The sequence below is a fragment of the Aythya ferina genome, assembly GCF_964211825.1.
Source record: "Aythya ferina genome assembly, chromosome: 5".
Classification (NCBI taxonomy): domain Eukaryota; kingdom Metazoa; phylum Chordata; class Aves; order Anseriformes; family Anatidae; genus Aythya; species Aythya ferina.
This window is the reverse complement of record NC_140301.1, coordinates 50487746-50501412: the sequence shown is the minus strand read 5'-3', so window position 1 is coordinate 50501412 and position 13667 is coordinate 50487746. Positions and strand designations below refer to the sequence as shown.

Below are 13667 nucleotides of genomic sequence, written 5' to 3'. Positions count from 1 at the left end.
CTCACAATGCTCACCAGACCTTCTCTTCTAGCTGTTTCAGCAACAGCAGCATGTGCTTCACTAGCAAGATACAACAACAGTAAATTATTTTACTGGAAGATGTGTCTTTTCAGTGAAAAATAAATAATGAAATTCTAGCAGTTTTGCCTTCTAGATTCTAATAATCTGAAAGAGTGCAATGAACTTTGAAAATTGAAAATAACTGCAAAAATTAAATAGGTTTGAATGTTTTAAGGCAAAACCAAAGCTATAATCTGTCTATTTTCAGATGCAGAACTTGTTCTCTCTAAAACCTGGGGCCACAGGAACATCGTTCAACTCATTATTACAATTTAAGCTATGTTTATGTCACTGTACCCTGAAGAATCATGAAGCTTAACATAATATACAGATAGAGAAGAGTGGAAATAGGAAGAAAGGCACCTTAAAGATTTGGAAGAACTAAATGGAAGGCTAAATAAGCTGGTAAGATTGACACATCTGTGCTAACATCTAATAATACTCAGAGTAAGGAAAAAAAAAAAGGGGAGGAAAATTAAGGTCACCTTCCCTCAGGAGGAAGGAATTAAACAGGACAAAACTTCCTAATATTCAAGAGAATATTGAAAAAAAAAACTCAATACAGCTGCGTGAGTCTAGAGGAGAGGCTCAGCAAGACTGCAAGGGATGCCAAAGCCCACCAGGAAAGCAGCCAGTGGGGATGGTGCTGGGACAAACAACAAGGTCATTGCACTGCATGTCCTCACTAATCCTGGGCTAATCCTGACACTTCATCATCCAGAGTTTGTCAGAAAGTTCTTTGATTTTGTTTATCATAGTGCAAAACTTAAATCTCAACAAAACCCTGCTAGCTACGTTTACATTACTCTAACAGAAGAAAATGCTGTTTTCAGTGGGAAGGAAGTAAGAAAATGAAAGCAGGCTCCTATGAGCATTTACATGTTAAGGACATTTGCAACTGAATATGGACTAAGATCTCAGCAATTTAAGGGAATGGGCTCAATCTTAAACTAAAAACATAAAAATGAAGTAGTAAAACTTGAACTGACTAAAATCCTATTTGAAAATTATACACTGAAAAATGCATCTGAAAATTGATGAACCCTTTCAAGTGGGCCACAGATCATCTCAAAATTACAGCTGGACGCAGCCTTCTCCTGCATTCATACAGGAGGCAAATTTGGATTTGAGATCAAAGTATTTCAAGCTTGAGATACAGGCTGTTGATGTGAAACATTATCCTTAACAGACCCATCATCCCCATTGTTCCCCCAGGGGACCTTGAGAAGCGTTCAGCCAGTACCATGATTTCTGCTCTATTCCAGGCTCCAGGCCCTGATAAGAAGCTAGATAAAGGGAACAGAGCCGATCAAAAACCACCACTTGTGGCTGACCACTAGATGCCAGGGTAGCTCCCCACAACAAGAGGTATCAGATTATATCATTTTCTTGAACTGGGCATGAATGCAGTACCTGCATACCATTTTCTGGTACCTGCAGTACCAGAATACCATTTTCTGGTGGCCCCAGAAAAGAGGAGTTCTGCTGTGTGCTTGTGCTGAAGTCATACCACAGCCTAGCAGATCTGCAGAGCAACTAGAAATGCTGGCATCACAGTTATTTGCAGAGTGAACCTTGATAATAGCTTTGGTAGACTGCACTCTTGGCTACAATAACCACCAGCAAGTATAGTGGTAAACCTGGACTGCCTAGATGACTACCTAGTCCTGTGTGCATGCAAGACCATTACAGAGCTTTGTTTTTGCAGTGTAGATCTGTGACCAAGGAATCAAGAACTCTGTTCTTGATTTTGCCAGAGAGCTGCTGTACGAATCCCTTGCCAGTGCTGAGCTTCAGCAGCCTGGCACAGTTCCTGGCATCATGTTTGTCATGACCCTCTTTTCGTTACAAGCTGTGAACCATTTAGGACCTTTATAAACAAGGCACCACAGTAATACAGAGAGCAAATTGGTAGTATCATGTTGTTGCTCAGTTCCCTTAGAAGTCCATACAGATAAGCTTATAAGCACATGCCCCTCCACATGGCTAAGCGTAGAACAGTGACCATCAGGAAATTGCTGGCTGCCAGGATCTGCTTGGCTCATTCATCCCAACAGCTCTGAGTACACTACGTGACAAATAAATGTGCATTTTTCTATGTATATGCAAATCAAGAATAAATAACTGAGATCCATTTAAAGTTCAAATCCTTCTCTTTATCTTTGTATCTGTATATAGACAAACTAATCAAAGCACCTGTGGAATGATACATTCTGGACTAGGGAGATAAAATAATATTGTTTAAATATGTATCACATGGACACCATTGCCATCTCAGCAAAATCCACCAGCCCATAGTAGGGAGAACTGTATTCTCATTGGTATAAGTAAAATTCATCCCACTGGAGCTAACTCAGTTCACAGCCACTAAGTATTTACCTGTTTGCTGCTATGACTTCCCCATGTTCCCTGGGTAACCAGTGAGTTGTGGATATATACTGTCCCTGTGGCACTTTTCAGGCCTTTATTGTTGCACTTTTTCAGTTGTCCCAGTTTTTTCCTTCCCACCTCCATTTAAAACTTTGACCATATAATTCACTGAAGCTTCTAAATGAGATACAAGCCTATAAAGAGTGTTGAGCCAGCCAGCCTTAATTTGAAAATGTCATTACTCCCACACTAAAGTTCTCCAGTCAATCCCATGGCAGCCCTCATAGTTTGTACATCTCCCAGACCAACCTTAGTGAAGCTGTGGTATTTTCATTTTTTCAGAAAGGAGAAATATAGCGGGAGAAGATAAGATACCACCACCCAGAGCTGTGAAGACTAGAATTGTCCAGAGGATTAGAGAAAGGAAGCATTCTTATTTTCACAGTTTTTCTGTGCTGAGGTGTAAAGTTTTATTTGGAGAAGGGAAAACAGCCTTTATCATATGCTCATCTCCATTCCAACTGACTTGAAGCCAATTTCATTTTGAAAAGTTAGAAATATTTAAAATGCTCTTGAGATTCAGAATATCATTAATGGGTTTCCCATACAGCCTATCCTGTGCTGTTCTGAATAACACTTTTTTCTGAATTAGTGAGTTAAAAAGATTACATTTGAACTAAAGGTGGGATACTCTTTACCGTCTTTCAGCCACCTGTGAGTTAAATAGCTAAAATGCCTGGTGTCTCTCTGTAATCAATTTGCTTGAAAGTCACTTTCGGAATGTAATTCATTTCATCCTGTAATAGATATTAAAAATAGGCTGAATAGATTGCCCTCTGGATCTGCTTACCTAGATATTCATCTCCAAATGTCTCCAGGAACTAGATCTGTATCTGTAGCCATAAGGGACCACATTCATTTGTAGGTGAAGATGTGTTCACCCAGGTGTCTATAAGTGAGTGATACGTCCAGGTTCCTACTGCTGTAAGATTTTACCAATACCATATGCAGATCCTCGAGAGCCTCTTTCCCTCAAGCGGACACCTAGCCTTGATTAAGGTGTCATGTAGGTACAGGACATGTAAATTGACATCTGAAGGCATCTGCTAGAGCCCATAGCTGCCACTCCAGAGCAACAGAAGTCTTATGCCAATACTGCAATGTTCTATGAATGTCCCACATACTCCAAGGTATCTCAAATGGCACCAGGCACCTGTGCTTAAGCAATTGAACCAAGCTCCCCAGGTGCCTGCACACCTCTTTGAACCCCACTGGCAGTACTGATTAATTATCACTGACTAAAATCAAAGCACAGAATGCTGTTTCACATGTAGACCCCTCCATGAAGACACCAAGGTTTTCCCAATTCTCCTCTCAGGGGACCATTGTCAGCTGTGACACAGAAGCACACCAAAAGTACATTCTACCTTGAATCCCACTGCTTACAGCCTCTTTTCTCAAGGAGGACCCACAGACAGCGAAAACAAACCAAATGACACTGCTCACTCTAATTGGAGCACAGTGGATGAAACACAATCAAGGACAAACCCTACTCAGTGGGTTAATCAGTGTTAGTTCATTGATTTAAAAACAAACACACACATTAAATTGTTGATGCAACAGGAAACAGAACCTGAGCCTTGGAGCTCAAGGAATTATTTCCAACAGAATCTGTAATGGAGTTTAAAGGGTCTCCCAATTCCTGCTCTGGCATCACAATTGCAGCCCCAGAATAAACTGCTGTAGGAGGTCAGGGTCTCCTCCTGAACTGCTCACTTTACCCTAATTACAAAAGAATGCAAGACTCGTTTTGATTTTAATCAGAAAGCATATACAGGCTTTTATTATTATTGTTATAGAAGTAATGCACATTTGTTGAGCTCCGATGGAATATATAATCCAAAGCAGCAGCACTGCTTGAAAAACAGTAAAACACTTTCTAACAGCTACACAAAACTTTGGATGTTTTCAGTTGTACTTCAATGTGGTAAAGCAAATAGGTACTTCAGATTCAAACTCATTACCATTCAACTGTCTGTTTATAAAGGAATAAAAAGAGACATTTAAAATATAAGTGTATTGAAGGCTCTTAAATCTCATGTGCCAATCTAAAGTTAACTGAGTGAATCGCTCAGCTGCAGTCAACTAATAGGAGGGGGGAAAAAAAAAAAAAAAAAACACTCTGAGAAACCACTTATAGTTCTATACATCCATCCTCCAGGATTTGATTTCAAACTCAAGTAAGTCCCCAGAAATCAGTCTCCAGGACTCCCTAGAACTATTCTGTATACCAGCATAGGATAAACTTATTTTCCGACCTAAATGAAGACATCCATATTGAAAAAAAAAAAAAAAAAGCAAGATGGCAACAGAACAGGGTCAATGGGTAGTAGAAGTATAAAATAAATAAAAAAGTAAAATTATGATCAGTTTGACTTCTGAATTTCAAACACTAATCAAAGCAAGACAGTGAACAGAGGAAAGCATTAACCCAACTACTCACATCACGAAACAAAGATTTGCCTACCAAGTAAAATTCAGATCAGTTTGTGGTGTCCTCTCTGAACACTAGTTCCCAGTACTCTTTAGGAAGGATGTTGTAGAGCTCCATTGTGTGCTGTTTATGATCTCCATATGAAAAAAAAAAAAAAAAGAAAACATGAAAAAATAATCTCTAGAGATTGAGACACCTATTCAGTCTCATTTCATGCTGAACTTAGGCACTGTGATTCTTGGTAGAGTTTAGTTTACCTCAAAGTGGAAAGGACTTCAAGCAGAAAAGTTTTGATATTAATAACCCCTAAAGTAAGAGGTTCCCTCTAAAGGGTGGAACAACTTTCATCTTCAGTGCTAAAATTACAACGTAAACCATTGTTGCCCTTTGTCTGAATTTTGAAACTGAGCTTGATTTTTAAAATCAGTCAAGCACCTACAGTTCCTGTTGAACTCAGCAGTTCTGGAAATCAAATTGACCATGCAAAAAAAAAAAAAAAAAAAAAATAGCTGCAGCTTCCTTCCACCAACTCAAGACCCAAACTTCCACTATGGGTGTGAAGAGGGTGGGAAATCACTACATACATCATTACCATTTGCTGTATTCTAGTAAGGATTATCAGAAAACATTTGTGTTTTTCTGGTAGCTGGAGCAAAGCCAAATATTCACAACTTAGACATTTCAAGAGAGTTCAGATGTTATTGATAATAAAACAAACACAAAGATTTCCCCCAAGACTATAGCTATAATTGTCATTTCCTAAGGAGGAAATTTTTCTTTGTCTTACTGATCAATAAAGTGGTTTTGAGGATTACTCGATCATCGCAATTTCTGACACCTTATTGTGTTACCCAGCCCAGAGCAGTTTTGGCTGTGGGCAGAGATGTCAGAGCTACCTGTCGTTTTGCTGATGCAGAGGGAACAAGATGACTGCAGGTTCATCTGAAACTTGAACATGTAAACCAGCTCGAGAATAGCATTAGATGATGGTATTGATGCACAAGCAGATCATGATATTTGCAAGGTTTTAGTTCTCTCAAGCTCATGACAGTTATGAGTGTTTCATAAATGGAAAGGAGTGACCCAAACCTAACAAGCCTGAAGGGTTAGCAATTTAACTCTACTGCAGATCTTGAATCCGGAAAAAGCTCACAAGCCTGCACCTTTTCCAACTGCTGTGCCAAGCAGCTGAATTACTGTGTGACAACACCAGCCCCAGCATCCTGTGGTAACAGAGGGGAGACTTTTCCAACAGAAGAGCCCTGGAACAGCTGAGCAGCAGGACCCTCAGGACTTGGGAGGCTGAGTGAATCAGCCAGCTCTGCTCTGTGCTACCATGGCTAGACTGATCTTGCATCTAAATTAGCTAATTTAAAGGTGTTCTGAGCACCTCTGCACCATCCTTTCCTCCCTTCTGTGACTCTGCACAGAAAATTTAAATGAAAGGGTGAAACACATACTTCTTAAAATCTACAGCCTAGTTTATCACCTATAAATATAATGCTTCTCCTGGCATCTTGTGGCTGATGCTGTTCCCTACCAAATGCCCATTGAAACACTAGAAATGCTGTAGATTGGAGCCTACTGATGTGAAAATAATTGTACAGAACAGAGCAGAGAAAGCAGCGGGGCTATTCCAGAAGCCTGTAAATCCATTTTTTATTTTTTTTTTTGTATGTATCATTTAGTGTTACTATAAATCATAAATCATAAAATCATAAATCATAAATCAATCCACTGGAACAGGCTGCCCAGGGAAGTGGTGGAGTCACCATCCTTGGAAGTCTTCAAAAGACGTTTAGATGTAGAGCTTAGGGATATGGTTTAGTGGAGGGCTGTTAGCGTTAGGTTGGAGGTTGGACTCGATGACCTTGAGGTCTCTTCCAACCTAGAAAATTCTGTGATTCTGTGATTCTGTGATAATTTCCCAAATGACAGAGCACACATCGAGATGCACAGATCTCAAAAGCAAGGCATATCATCCTATGCCTTCTAATTAGCAGTGCTGTCCGGATTGACTCTGGGTCTACACCAGAGTCAGTACAGCTGTGAGCTGGCAGTGCTATGGGGGGCAGCAGCAGCAGCTTCACACACTGGGACAGGGAGGAAAGGAAGGAGAGATCCTATGAGCACAGGAGGGATACATGGAAACAGAAATCGGAAGAAATAGAAGAACTCACATGGGCAAAAGCAAAGGACAAGAATTAAAAACAAGGACATAACAGTCCTGTGATCTATCCTGTTGGAGGGACAGGTAGGAACCACAGCAGAAAAAGACAGCAGAAAAACATCCCATCCTACAGGCAGAGCCAGCAGGTTGAAGGAGGTGGTTGTCCCCTTCTGTTCTGCCATCATGAGGCCGGGACTGGACAATCTTTAAGGTCTCTTCCAACCTAAACCATTCTATCATGCAGTAAAAGCATCATTTCTATATTGTAAAAAGATGCTTGTTTTCCACTAACTTGCTTCCCCCCCCCCCCCCCCCAGGTAACATGGGCAGTTAGTCAACCTTCTCTGACAGCATGAAAGTAGGAGGGTGCTTTTACACCAGTGTATGGAATCTAAGAACACAGTGAGGAGGCCACGGATCATCACAAATTGCATAAAATTAAAATATAAAAAAAGAACAACACATGTGGTTAAGGGTAAATGTATGAATTCTGATGATATTTTCCTCTCAGTTCAACCCAATCATTCCTTGTAAACATGAGGGTACTGTTACAAAGCCTTGACATTAAAACTTATTTAATTCATTCATGTCTGGAATTTGGAAGTCATTGTATTTTGTCTCTCATCTTTTTTTCCCTGAAGTTATTTTGACATGTTCATTTTTTGCTTCCCTAGCACCAAATTCCTCCTTTTACACAGCTAATTGAATCTGTCTTTAAATACATGTATATATATACACACACACTTCCATCAGGTGCAACTGACAGAGGTAAGGAGGATTCAGTGACCAGACTCAGGCTTTACCCAACAAATTGGAGATGATTGTTTTGTTGAAGTTTTTCTTTCCCCATGCATTTGTTCACCAAAAAGCTGCTGTGTTGGTGCTACCTGCAGGAAGGGCCATCACCCAGTGCTGCCACCCAGCCTGGGGGGTTGCAATCCCCAAGCACCTTGACATCTTGCAGAGTAGCCACAGTACCTGATGCTCCTCAACAATTGCTTCTTTCATGTCCATAACTAGATTAGACCGATTGAAATTATAATAGATAATGGGTGAGGCACAATTTTAATTTACAGAAATATTTCTCTTTAGATCCTAACATGTTAACATCTTCCCTTTTCTTTTACTGTTTTTTTCCCCACTTCCCACACTCTTTTCATCCAGTTTATAAAGTACAAATGTATGGCTGGGTAAAGAGGGTATGCTTCCTCAGATTATCTCAATCTTGATTGTAACCACAGGTGTAATTGTTACCTCCCACTCCTCCAACAGGATAGCTATTTTTATTAGGGAGGGCATGTTTTTTGCAAAAGATCAGCTATTTCATACTGTGTTCCTCCAGAACTCTTCAAAGTACCATCTGGAGCTGGTGACTTACTGCTTCTTAAATTATTGATTTGTTCCAACTCTTCTTCTGACACATCCTGATTACTGGAAAAGAGCAAGTCCCAGTAGGAATGGCTCTAATATTCTCTGCGCTGGAGATTGATGCAAAGAAATCATTTAGATTCTCAGCAATGTCTTTATCTTCTTTAATTTCTATCTTTAATCTTCAGTGATCCAGTTTCTGAACTACTAATTAATTATCACTTGACAGAATAATAAACCTAAAGCATTTTTATTTCATACCTCTAGCAGTTTGCAGTGTACTTGTATTTCCTTTTAATTCCCTCATCTAGTATTTACGCTAATTAATGCACCGATGTATAGGAAATCTAAGCTTACGTTTTCAAATTTGAAAGGATTCCCATCAGACAAAAAAAAAAAAAAAAAAAAAAAGAAAAGAGAGAAACAACAACAAAATCTCTCAAGCCTGTCATTCAGCAGTACTGGTTTACTCCTTGCCTGCCTAGTATTATTTTTTGTTAGCAATGTATGTGCCCTCCAGACTCTATTGTTGTTCTTAAGTTCAATTCATGGCATCTTTAAGGGTTTTTCTTCTAGTACTTTTCTTCCATCAGGATCTTTCTTGAGAAACCCTGTCAACATTATCAAAATATTAATATTCTGAAGTTCAAATTTCACCATCACTTTTCAGTGCCTTATCTCTCACTGAGTTACTGGACCATATTATGTTAATACGACTGCTAGCAGCTTCAAATACAATTTTGTCTTGAATTCCTTCCTGCACACTGCTTAAGATCGAGGACCAAAAAATTCAGGATGTCAGTATTTAAGCACCTAAAAAGGGAACTTTCATCTGAAATCTCATATCTACTTATGACACTGATCCGGGCTGACTAGACAGTCACCTACACCTTTCTTAGATCTGCCAAAACCAACAACTAGGCAGATCTGGAGCACGTAACCCACACCAGCAACAAGCCGGTGATGGAAGCTGCCTTACTTGCTTCTAGACATGGAGAGGCTGCACATGAGGGAGACCAAGCCAGCATTGCCCACTATGCAGGAAGCACCCAAACACCAGGAAAGAGGGCACACAATCTCCCTTCTTGTTGGAGCAGGGTTCCTGGATCAGGAAGAATGGCAATGTTTCTGGGGTGAAACATTATAGCTTGATGATTTGGAGTCTCAGAGTAGAGAGGTCACCTAGGTTTGAGTCACTGTGCTGATCCTCAGTGCTTTATTTTATCCAAGAGAGTTTAGTGCAAGATGCACAGTCCCCAAAACAAAATTTGTTACAGCCTAGTTCCTGCCAAGACACCCCTGTAATACATAGGAAGAGGTTATTTTTCTGACATAGAGATACACAGGACCATGTTGATAGAGCTAAAGCTGTGGTCTGAGGCCTGGACCCTCTCCTGCACTCAATCCTAAGGCCTGGTCTTGAGCAACACCCAGTCCCAGCCATAAAACTTGACAGCTCTTCAGCAAAGCATGCTGAACTGTACCTCAAGCCCACATGAAAAGTAAAGGTGTCTGATCAGACTTGCTTCAGCCTACTTTATTTCTGTTATGCTTATTCCTAAATGGGTAGATGCTTCTTTATAGTTTTCTTTTGGTTCCCTGCTGCTGCCATACCTCATTACTGCTGGGCATGAGAGCCTGCCCACCACACCCCTGCCCAGCTCCCCCTCCACAAGTTGCCAAATGATCACTCAGGCAGCAAGAGACCAAGATGTGTCAGCAGAGCTTTAAATCATTTATTATTAGCAAGTGGTTGAAAAAAAAAAGAAATCAGCCTAACTCCATGGAAAAGACAATGAGAATTAACACTGCTCTGCCTGCCACTGCTAAAGCCAAACACTGAATTGTTGTTAACAATTTAGCAAGAGGAGATGACAGGTAATCCTCACACCCCAGCCTATACTCCCCATTGGGGCAGCCATTCCACACAGGTGGCATGATCCTCCTCTATCATCATGCTCCCTTCAGCCATGAAGCTGTGGGTGCAGCAAACTCAAAATGCTGTTGTAGCAGGACACAGCAGCATTTAGCCAGGCTTCATAAACCATACACATACCAGCAGCCAGCTTGCTGCCTGCCTGAATGCACAGAGACCTGTTTTTGGTAACTCCAGACAGAAAACAGGTAGAAGTCTTGGTGGATTTATGCTGCATGAAACCCCAGCCAATGGCTACATATGCAAAAAAGAAAATGGAGACCCTGCCCTCCTCTAGTGGGGGAAGAGGCTTTGACTGAACTTTTCTATTAAATATTCTGCCAAGGCCCAGTGACCACCGCTGCTCTCATCCAGCTCCTTCTGGTCTTTTCTGGCCAAATCCAAAGCTTCTGGACGCAATGAGAGGACGGCAAATCAACAGAAAACTCCACCGCAACCACCTGACCTCTTGCCACTCTGGGCTCAACAGACCATCCAAATCCCCTCTTCCCACCTCACCAGCCTGGGTGGGAGGGTGAGCTCCACAGCTGAGCACCCCCGCGTGGCATTGGCAGCAGCTCAGCCCCTCGTGTCCCCATGCACATCACGCGTCAGAGGCAGTCAGCAGCCAAATGGCACCACATCCCCCTACCTGGGTCCTTGCCAAAACAGAGCCACCCTTACCTTTACAAGACACGTGTCTGCAGGAACAGGCTGTCCCGTGGGATGGCAGGGAGGCCGTGGGGAGCCCCTGCACCCAGTCTTGCTGCTCACCACCCTTGGTAGCGATGGAGCCGGCACCCAGCAGATGTTTGGCTTGGGTGCAGCACGTCCCAGGCTCTGGTTAGGGCAATCAGCCACGAAGCTGCTCCCTGCTCGGCTCTAGCATCTTGCCAGCCACGCAGTCCAGGGAAAAAACGCCTCCTTCGAGCACCAGCGTCATTTCAGATGCGGGCATAGGATCACCTGCCTGGGAATCGCATTATGGATTGGAGGGGAGTACACTCCGGGCTCAACACCAGCGCATTCTTCTCCCCAAAGAAAACGGGAATCCCAAAGAATAACGTGCAACACAAAAAGAAAACAGGGAGGGCTGCGTTGAAGGATGCTTCTGGGTCAGGGCTGCGCCGTTTGCTGGTTCAAGAGCACCATCTCCTGGGTGGCCTCGGTGCTCGGCTGATGGGAGCCCAGCCCAGAGCCGGGTTCTTCAACGCACAGAGCGCTGCAGGAGAGCACATCCCAAACCCTGCCTCTCCTTAAACCACCAGCACCAGGTGTTCCTGAAAACTAGCCCTAAAAGTGGTCTCCTCTAAGCTTTGAAGGTCTAAACATGTACCCAGTCTGTGGGGACCACGTTCTCTTTGCAGTAATCAAGACATGCCATTTGTCAAATGTTACTTACATTTGCTTTAAGGAAAATAAATAAATAAATAAAATAGAATTACTTGAAAAGCTATTTAGATTTCAGACAAATGAAATAGTGGGTAAGACCTGAAACATTGGGTTTCATAGTATTACCGTTCAACCAGGAGAACTTGGCTAACAAGTAGTATTTCAAAAATACATATTGTAGTGTGGATTTGACATGAAAGCTCTAAAACGCTTGTTAATATACCCTTTAATAACATGCATTTTCACTCGCTAGATCATAGATTTAGGACAAAAGACTCCAAAATTTTATTCTCAGCTTTGTAGCTATCATAGTATGACTAGCAAATCACTTCTCTGTACTGCAGCTTATAATGGCCTGTTAAATGAACATTTGAGTGCCCTACTTCACTGCTCTGAGGCTAAATTGCATGTAAGAATCCTTTGGGCTTTGAAGAATGGGATTATATAACAAGTAAAAAGTGTAATTCAATGATTCTTCCTAATTCAATCCTCCTCCAAAGCCTTTCTGACTCAATTTACCATGAAATGTCAAGTAAAATTTTAAAGGATTTTATTTGACATTTTATTCATCTTTATAAAATAGTCAATCAGTCCCCTATGTGCAAGCTTCACATTAGAAAGAAGTCTAACTACAAAAACATACATACCAGTGTCTCAGTGTATGTGCAGGAGAAGTCTCATGTGTTGTGTTTTTTTTTGTGTAGAACAATTGCAACTATGCAAAAAAATGACCCTTCCATGACTTGTTACGGTTAACTTATTTAATTTACAAAGCTATTTCAATATGAGTATTGAACTCTGCCCTTGGATTCTTCTTAGGCCCCATAAATCATCATCACCTGCATGTATTTCAGTTACACAAAATACTTTAGAAGTTATGGCACATATTTCAAATGTTAGAGAAACAAGTTTCAAGTGACTCCCTCTGTCTTTAAAGAAGTCTAGTGTGTTTATTTACTATACTCTGATTTGAAAGGCCTTAAACCATTCCAATATTTGAGGGGGAAAATTTGCCTTTACGAGGTTTTCTTTCCTCTTTATAGGGGAGCACAAGTCAGTAGCAATCCTGCAAGCATTTTTGGTGTCTGATCAATGAGAAAAAAACTTCAAATCTTCAAAACCAGGAAGACATGAATTTTGCTCTTTATATACAACACCACACCTTTCTTCTCAGTCACACCCTACAAGTTTTATACAACAGAATGGTCTTTCTAACCAAAACTGCCTTTGCTCCTAGCCAACTCCCTTACCTCCAGGGAAACTAGACACTTGTGAGAAGCTAGACAGTAAGGCAGAGTTTATAAATCCAAAGATCTTCCCCCAATCATAAATCAATTAGGGAATAAATTCATACTTCTGTTTTTGATACTTCTAGTACAAGAACTCAGATGTTTTCCAAGAAGAAACATTTTTAAAAAAGCAGTAAAGACTACCTGGAAATTACACACACAGGCAAAACAGCACAGGTTCTGTGCCAACAATGCAAATCTTGTTTTTATTTTAGCTTAAATCAAATAAAGCCTGAAACTACAATGCGAATTTTTGTATATACCTTTCAAGGCAAATTATTGAAAATAGAAACTGAACCCTTCACTACCTCAATCCTTTTTTTCTAACTAAAATCTGTTTTCCATAAATGATATATGGGGATAGGCCCCAAGCAGTTAAATCAATTAGCAGCTTCTGTAGCCAGGAACACGCCACGTAAGAGATCTCGGTGCACTAAGACAGCGCTGTTCAATGGAATAAGCAGCCTCCCAGCAAAAAGATGTAACGCACAAAAAAAGCAAGCTTGACTCACCAGACAGCACTATAAAAAATTCCAAAACTTCAAACCCTCTTTAACTCATTGTCTTTCCACCTTTGCTTACAGAGACATTAACAAGTGCTGCCTGTCT

General features: G+C 41.0%; 1 protein-coding gene across 11 annotated transcripts in view; it reads right to left on the bottom strand.

Moving 5' to 3' along the window:
- Nucleotides 1–13667, bottom strand: part of TUNAR (transmembrane neural differentiation associated intracellular calcium regulator) — a 165240-nt gene that overhangs the window by 150829 nt on the left and 744 nt on the right. The window contains exon 1 of one of the 11 annotated variants that reach the window (XM_084520700.1): nucleotides 11062–11566. The exons of 6 other annotated variants lie outside the window; for them this stretch is intronic. The gene's annotated coding sequence lies outside the window, so the exon portion shown is untranslated. Of the gene's footprint in view, nucleotides 1–4957; nucleotides 4980–11061; nucleotides 11567–13667 lie in introns of those variants that run through there. 4 more of the 11 variants (XM_084520696.1, XM_084520698.1, XM_084520697.1 and 1 more) reach the window with 4 other exon arrangements.